Genomic DNA, 8,862 nt, shown 5'->3' with positions numbered 1-8,862 from the left:
CAGATGATACTCAGCTATACATGTCTATAAAGCCGGGAGAATTTCCACATGCTATGGAAACCTGTGTTTCCGGGTTGAAAACTTGGATGACTGCAAATTTCCTTCTTCTTAATTCGGATAAAACCGAGGTTCAAATTTTTGGTCCGAAAAAACACCGAAATAATTTATCCCATCTAACCTTAGACTTAGACGGCGTCAAAGTATCTTAAAGCCAGCTGGTAAAAAATCTGGGAGTCACAATGGACCCAGACCTTTCGTTTGAGTACCATATTAAGCAAATCACCAGAACAGCATTTTTCCATCTACGTAATATTGCCAAAATACGAAAATTCCTCTCAAAGGATGATGCTGAAAAACTAATACATGCTTTTGTTACGTCCCGATTGGACTACTGCAATGTGTTGTTCTCTGGCCTCCCAATTACCTACCTAAAAAACTTACAGCGGGTGCAAAATGCTGCTGCTAGACTATTGACTAAAACTAGAAAGTTTGATCATATAACATCGACTCTTATCTCTTTACACTGGCTCCCTATCCAAGCCAGAGCTGATTTCAAAGTTCTACTACTAACTTACAAATCTCTGCATGGATTGGCACCACTGTACCTCTCCGGTCTCCTTGCACCCTATTGCCCCGCAAGGACTCTAAGATCTCAAAATGCCGGCTATCTGGTAATACCCAAAGTTAAGAAAAAAACTGCTGGAGGTAGGGCGTTCTCATATAGAGCACCTCTTCTTTGGAACAAATTACCCATCTCAATTAAGGAAGCTGATACTGTCTCGACATTTAAAACGTTCTTGTTTAGTCAATTCTATGATTGTTAAATGGAAGTATGTGTGTACTTTCTATGTAAACCTGGGGTGTGTGCTTGCCTATGTGTGTATCACATGTAACTTTTAAATTTTAATTATAGCTTATGTTCACATTGCCCAGCTAGATGTTACAAATAAAGTAAACCTGTTACTGTATATTGTTAGTATTATTATTATTATAGTTCCGTTGCTGTATATTGTTACTGTTATAGTTTTTATTACTAGTTGGAGGCAACGGGGGAGTGGTTGTTTTCATCCTTATTCGTATAAATATAACCTACTTTAGAGTTCTTTCCCCTGGAACAGATTTCATGTTCCAACTGAGGGGGGCTGTCGTTGTTTTGGTGTGTGGGGCTGCATCAAATACCCTTTTTGCTCTGTTAAATTGCTGCACTAGTCCACACTTGACCGGTGGGGATCTCATTCTATTATGACTGTAACTGTTAGCTGCTCCTGGCATTCTCTAATCCCTGCTCTCCTCTCTGTCCCCCCCCCACACATTCCCTGTGGTGTGGGGGGTTTGAGCTGTCAGGACCTGCTTGGTCGTCGGTCTGCCAACGCTGAACCAGGTCGTCACCCGGAATCCAGTCTCCATGACGGCCAACAGCGAGTTTCCCGGTCCCATCCAACGTCTATAAAGCCGAACAATGGATTTTGGTGTTTCAAAACCCATTGACACTGTATGACTATGTTTAGCTTGTGTTCTGCTCCTCTCTCTTACCAACCGTCTCTGGAGGAGGGGATCCCTCTCTGAATTGCTCCTCCCAAGGTTTCTTCCATTTTTTCTCCCGGTGGGAGTTTTTCTGGGAGTTTTTCCTTGTCTTCCTTGAGGGTTTAGGTTGGTTGAGGGGCAGTTCCATGGGCGCATGTGAAGCCCTCTGTGACATGCTTGCGTGTAAAAAGGGCTATACAAATAAATTTGATTTGATTTGATTTGATCCATGGACCTGTGACATGGCTTGGGGGGTAATGTATCAAAGACAAATACTACACCCTATTTTGGTTTATTGCATCATCACTGGAACTGGTTTAATTTCTGGATAAAAATCTGTATAATTTATCAACATAGTTGCCCACTCAAGATATCTGCCAGAACGCACTTCCAGAGCTGGCAAGAACCGGGCCTGTATACAGCCTGTTGCCTGTGTGTGTTATATCTTTTTTCTTATTTTTATTTATAATAATGCTGCTTGGTGGTGGTGGTGGAAAATAATCGTTAATGTTTGTTATTGGAAGGTGTTTGAGGTGAAAATTCTCCCACAAATACAGTATATAAAAAGTATACATTTGGAAGCTTCGAGTTTGTGAATCTCCGTAATCGTTCGGTAAAGAGTCAAATGATGACGTACATCGATAAAGAGTTGATGACGTTCTGCGTGTGATAGATACATTTTCTGTTGATAAAAATGAGTAGGGTGAATTTACCTACAAACTGTACCTAAAACAGGTATTTGGCCTATATATGGCAGGCAAAATAGAAGTGTAAACCTGTGTCATAGATACGCCGAAGTATGAGACTGCGTTGGGTATTCATCGATAGCCTGACGTTGTCATACTCATAATTCTAGTCAGAATATGAGTCTGAGAACTCTCCGTTGGGCTTTGACTACAGGGCGTGTTTCAAACGAGCCTGGAAAACAAATGCCTCTTCGCTCAATTGGATAGATCTACAACCAATCAGAGCAACAGAGTATGTGACGTATGTTAAGCACCGCATAGTTGTTGTCAACAGAACTAAACTACAAGCAGACTTGAAGTATGCTTGAAGAATGAATACAAACGATTTTTGCCGGTGTTGTAAAATTAATTTAGGGGAAGGGAGAGTACTTGTTCACATGGTCAACCTTTTTGAGCGAAACAATAAAGGGCAATGCATATACGAAGTTCTCCGTTTAGGATTACAACTCCATTGGGGCCAGCTGATAAATTAAACTTTTACCGAATCCCGTAGGAAGGACGGCAAAAACATATTTTCCATCGACAAATGCCTTGATTGCGTCTCTCTGTTCCTCTTTCAAAATTAATGCGCTGTCGATGTCTTCTAAAACAGACTCGATGGCAGTATCATAACATCCCAGATCTCCAGCGGTAGCCATGTTTGTTTAAAACAAATTCAACTTAAGCGCTCTTTTGTGACGTGGGTGATTACGTTACTGTTGATCATCTGTCCATCATCGTATAAAGCCTGCCCTGGCAATTTCATTGGTTCGCCCAGATTCTGGTTTTCTGTAGTTGGTCCCCAATACGAGACCCTCCAGACCCAATTTCCCGAACAAATTTCTTTTGGGCGGGGAGAAGTTGGGCTGGCAGCCAGGCTAATTCATCGAGCCACTGGTGTCGAAATTCATATGTCCGTATCATTCTCACTCACATGCTCCGTTTGACATGGCGAATTGTCCGCTTCATGTTAACACGTCAGATGCTGCGTGCGTCTTGACGAAAGGTAGGCCTAGATTATTATTATTTATTTATTTTTAAATCAACGTTAGGCTACACCATAGTGATGGGACGTTCGGATCATTTTACTGATTCGGTTCTTTGTATCTCAATCAGCAAAATGAACAAATCTTTTTTCGAGTCATTCGTTCATTTCAACGGGGGTTCATGCTCAACATTTTATAGCCAATTATTATCTGTAAAAAGGTGACCCCATTAGCATGTGGATATGTGATGAGATTATAACGTAGTATGACAGTAGTCTTATTATAACAGTCAGCCAAATGTTAAATACGACTTATTTCCAATTTCCGTATTACTTTAGTTTTCTTCTTGAAATTGACCTCAGCTGATGACAAACCTCACATATCCACTTCAGATTCTGTGGAAACGTTTAGCTGAACAAAGAAAACTGCTTTTAACCATATAAGGAAGTTCCTCCTCTTAAACAGACATGAACACACTTGTTCAGAATATCTATAAAAGCAGTATTTTGTCCTCAGGTCAACAACAAGCTCAGCTCAAAGCACAGGACAACAACTGAAACCAGTGGTAAGATGGAGATTGCATGCGTGTCTGTTTTTCAGTCAACTGCTTTCTTCTAGACACAACTCATTTACTGTCATATATTTTATGTTGCATTAGATATTCAGGCTATGACAGAGTTTCTTACACTCTGTGCCAACGTTAAATATTCAAAGAGAGATACCCAATACGCTAAAACATGTCAAACATTTTGGCTGAACCCATTTGTATGATAATCATGGTTTTACTTTCCTCTCAGTCATTCTCTGACTCTCTAGATCTCAGCAGGAACAATGTCGAACATTGGTAATACCGACAACATCCACTTGGGCTGCAACTCAGGCAAAGTTGGTTCCAATAATGCCTTCACCGTTCAAGGTAGATCTGAGTATGTCTATTCTCTTCGGTCAGGTTGTCTTGACAGTTTCATAAAATCCCTTTCTCGCATGTTCTCTTACAGGATGTGTTGGAACCAATGCTGCTGTGGGCAACACCTCTTGCATCGATATCAGAGGAAATGCAGGATGCATTGGATCAAGCAACACAGTTGATATGAAAGGCAAGATATTCTTCTCATAGCTTATCCTCTTAATAAATTGAATTAAATTGCCAGAACTGTATTAACAGTTCAGTTTATTACGTATGTTCAGATATCAGGATATTAAAGGCAAAAATGTGAGTTTCTATTGTCAGCTTTGAATTCCTTATCTCAATTCTCATATTTTAACAGGAGGAGTGGGAGCTGGTCAACGCGTTGGCAACACCTCCAATGTTGGCGCTGGTTACAACTCCGGATCCATTGGTTCAGGGAATAGCTTCAACATCAGCTGAGGTAAGAAATGGAAGAGATTTACTGTCAGATATCAGCATATGCGTGTGATATGTTAATTCTTTACCTGTCAATGAATCATTAGTATAATCTGGATTTACTCATCAATATCTTTGATCTTTTTTCCTCTCTTTGTGTTTCTCCCTTTTAGGAAATCGGCCTCCAACGCTTCTAAAAACAATGCAACATTTGTCGAATGTAGAATTCATGATTTCAAATCAACAGAAAGAGTGAGTGATCTGATGAATGTAAAGGAAATATGAGTGTAAATAAAGTATAGCATCTGCTCTATGAGACCGTCGTTGGCTGAATATTTATCATTTCGACTGACCTTGCTCTGAGGGATATTCACTGCCTTCAAAGTGTTCTCATATTCTTTGTCCTTCTTCCAAACAATGTCATGAATTTGTTTTCATTGTGACATATTTTTGGTCAGTAAACTGACTAACTAGCCGTAGGGTTTTCTAAATACATATTCCAGTATTTAACCTAAAATGATTTACTGGGATTGCACACTGATAATCTCCCTTCAGTCTGTTATGCGTCTGTAAAACAGTGGCTGCACCAGGTATGACGTAGTTGCGTCATAATAATAGGGGCACATACTCTTACTGCAGAGCTATAGGCTGAGTTAATGAAGAATACGAAGCTCAATATTTTCAATCAATAAACACGTGTTATATTGTCGAAAAAAATGACTTTGGTAAAAAGATCTTAAATAGATCTACCACTATAGAGACATACACAGCAAGTCATGTGAGGAGTGTGCAAATATACTTTCAAGACACTCATTAAGTTTACATTAATAAAAACGTTTTTTAATGGTTTGAAAGGTTGTGATTTTCAGAAATAAGAAAGTAGTTGCTTTGGGTCTGGGTATTACAAATAACAAATCATCCTTTGAAAAACCACATTAATTTGAAAAAACTAAGGGAAACTAAGGGAATCAGTGAAAGTGTATCTGAGAAATGCCGCAGCTGTAGTAAAGAAGAGACGAAGGGCAGTAACCCATCAGTTGTATTACATTAGGCTCCCCTCGTAATGTCCATGTGATCTGGATGAGACAAGGTACTAGGCTGAGTGGAGGACAGCTGGCATTGCTGTCTCCGGGGGCTTTTCATCCTCAGAACGTCTCCTCTCATAAGGAAACACCTTCCCTCACAGGCCCTTCCCACACAAAGTTCAGAAGACAGTCCTTCATCTTGGTGCTGAAAACCGTGTCGAAGTGACATTTCTGCTCTTCTGAGAAGGTGTTTCTCCAGTCTCCAATTTGACCTGATCACAAAATCACATGGCATACACAGCAGAATGAGGTAGGGTAGGGAAAAGAAGGGTAGGGTATGGTATGGTAGTGTAGGGTTAGGGGAGGGAAGTGTAGTGTAGAGTAGGGTTGGGTATGGTAGAGATGGGGGTAGGAGAGGGGAGGGATAAAAAACTCCAACACAACAAAGCCCAATACAATTACCAATACAATTCAACACCACACAATATTCAGGTAATGGGACCCTTTACAATACAACTTCACCTTTCCTCATGAAGGTTCCCTTGCTGTGGTCCATGATGTCCTGAGGGACCAGGGTATAGTTCACCATACGGTTCTCCTTCATGCTGCTGAAGCTGCAGTGACAGAGGCAGCGTTTGAGCTCCTCGTCCACTAGGGGCTGCTGCAGGAAAGCGCTCACCTTCTCTATGGACCCTCACAGGTCCTAAGGGAATAAATAAAGTCTTAAAATTCAACAAAATATTACTTCAAAATTGTGTTGTGGTATAAATAGTGACAATAGCGAACTGTGTTCATTATATCATATTATAGCATATAGGGCATATGCTATAATATGATATAATGAACACAGTGCACGTCAATAGGGACGTCTGATCAATTTATTTTCAATGTATATGATGTCAACATATCTCTTCTGTATTTTGCATTGTGTTCCATTGATACTCTATGGAAATGGAACACAATACAATACTAATTTATGCATTTTTTTTTTTGTAAATTGATGTAATGCTGTCTATGGCTGTTGTGTGGTTAATGGCAACAGTAAAACCAGTTTGATCTGGATGAGTTGTCCTACCAGCCACATCTCTTCATAGGAGATATAAAGGAAATTGTCCACAAGGTCGACTTGACTGGTCCAGCCTTTCACATGATCAAAACAAGATCCGTTGTGAACTGTAAAAACATTTGCGTGAGATCAGCCATTGTTGAACATTGTTTAGATTACATTTGATCTACTAGATCTGTATGTAATTTGTGATCGAAATTGTTATATTAATACGTCTGTCTAGTTAGTTGCTGAGAAAGCTGTAACTTTGTGTTCTGATAATATGAACAAGAGCCTGTTGTGTGCTGGTGGCTGCAGTGCTTTCTCCATGTATAACAGGCCTGTCCAGGGCCGGCCCAAGCCTTTATGGGGCCTTAAGCTAAATTGATTTGTGGGCCCCTCGGCGTCGCTTATCGTTGCCGATAAAAAAAAAAGAATATATATACTTTTACATAATACATTAAACTGTAATTTAATTTACTCTTGGGGGCCCTCTGGTAGCCACAGGGGCCCTAAGCAGCCGTTTAGTTCGCTTATGCCTTGGGCCGGCCCTGGGCCTGTCCTTCAGAGGGTTCTTTATCAGACTCTGGCAGACTGTGTATCTGTGTGTTTCTGAAGAAAGCTTTATTCAATAAATACAGCTTTGGGGTTTTGTGGTGGTCTGTCATTAAACACTGATCAATTAAAAATAATAAAGATTACAAATAATGATTTCTATATTACTTTCATACTGTTTTGAATGTGAAAAATAAAATAAACAATGTTTGATCAATACCCTGTTATATTGACGTGAGAACATGGAACGTCAATGGCATTTCGAGGAGCACTATCTGAAGACTAAACTTTCAATGGAGAAATGTCAGTTTGACGCTGCGGAAGGCAGATGCTACACATACGGTTTGAGAGCGTATTTACATGGGGGGGGGGGGGGGGGGGGGGGCTCACAGACTTATTCTGCGGCAGTGTTAATTTCGTCGACGAAAACTATGACGAAAAACGTTCGTTAACGACCTTTTTTCCATGACTAAAACGAGACTAAGACGTGACAAAAACGTATCTTTGAAAATAAAAACTATGACTAAATATATTATAACTTTCGTTAACGAGACGAGACGACACGAAAATGTTGGTGGTTGACGAAGTCACAATACTTAAGAATTGTATATTTAGATAGATTCCTCCTCTCTGATTACTAAGCGCGCTCTCATCTCTACTGCTGTCATTTAGTTCTGTTGACAACAACTATGCGGTGCTTAACATACGTCACATACTCTGTTGCTCTGATTTGTTGTAGATCTATCCAATTGAGCAAAGAGGCATTTGTTTTCCAGGCTCGTTTGAAACACGCCCTGTAGTCAAAGCCCAACGGAGAGTTCTCAGACTCATATTCTGACTAGGGCTGTGTTCGAAAACTTAGACAGCTGTCTTAATCCTTGATGTCTTACTAGACAGGTGTCTAACGAGACAGCTCTCTTCGGGGTAAGGTATCTTAAAAACCGTTGTTTTCGAACAGCCTATTAAGACAGGATGTACGTCATCGCACTGCGTGTACTTTTGTGCTCGCACTAGCGCACTTTGTCAGACGGCAGTCAATTGCATTGAGTTTATTGTCACACTAAGATAAGTTATATGGAGTTAGATTAGTTTCATAATTCAAACAAACAAACGCAACACGATTCAAACAAATTTAACACGATCCAAACAAACGTAACACGATTCATACAAACATAACACGATTCAAACAAACAAACATAACACGATTCAAACAAACGTAACACGATTTTCAAATGTATTTCGTGATTCACAATTGTAACGCGATTCACAAATAAATGACCCTATTACATTCGTTTGCAACCTGACAAACACAAGTTACAAATCCCTGCATTCGTTGGTGTGAATCCTTGCATTCGTTCGTGTGGATTTTTGGAACTTTCCTGACGCGCTTTGATCCACAAATGCATTTTTTCTAAAAGATATCCTCAGCAGCCGATCAGATCGTCTCTTCCAATTTCAGCCAATCACATTAACGTGTCTATGAGGACTTCAACAACCTGCCATAATGACGGACATCGTCTCCTTCAGATCATGAGCAATGTCGTCTGGTAGCATGTAGGTGAAATATTGCTTGTTAATCTTATTCGACCGATAATCATACCTGATTAAATATCGTTGAGAATGGCAGGATTCATGGTTAGTCATTTTCCGTGTTTCC

The 8,862-nt window shown here is 40.1% G+C and overlaps 1 long non-coding RNA gene across 1 annotated transcript; it reads right to left on the bottom strand.

Annotated features, from left to right (window-relative positions):
* Positions 1-5,366: 5,366 nt before the first annotated feature.
* Positions 5,367-8,862, bottom strand: LOC124481896. The gene is made up of 4 exons (XR_006957702.1): positions 8,806-8,862; positions 6,681-6,778; positions 6,128-6,308; positions 5,367-5,877 (listed from the first exon to the last, which is right to left on the bottom strand). It is a non-coding gene; the product is annotated as an uncharacterized LOC124481896 (long non-coding RNA).

Source organism: Hypomesus transpacificus, chromosome 19, assembly GCF_021917145.1.
Source record: "Hypomesus transpacificus isolate Combined female chromosome 19, fHypTra1, whole genome shotgun sequence".
Classification (NCBI taxonomy): domain Eukaryota; kingdom Metazoa; phylum Chordata; class Actinopteri; order Osmeriformes; family Osmeridae; genus Hypomesus; species Hypomesus transpacificus.
This window is presented reverse-complemented; position numbering and strand designations above follow the sequence as displayed.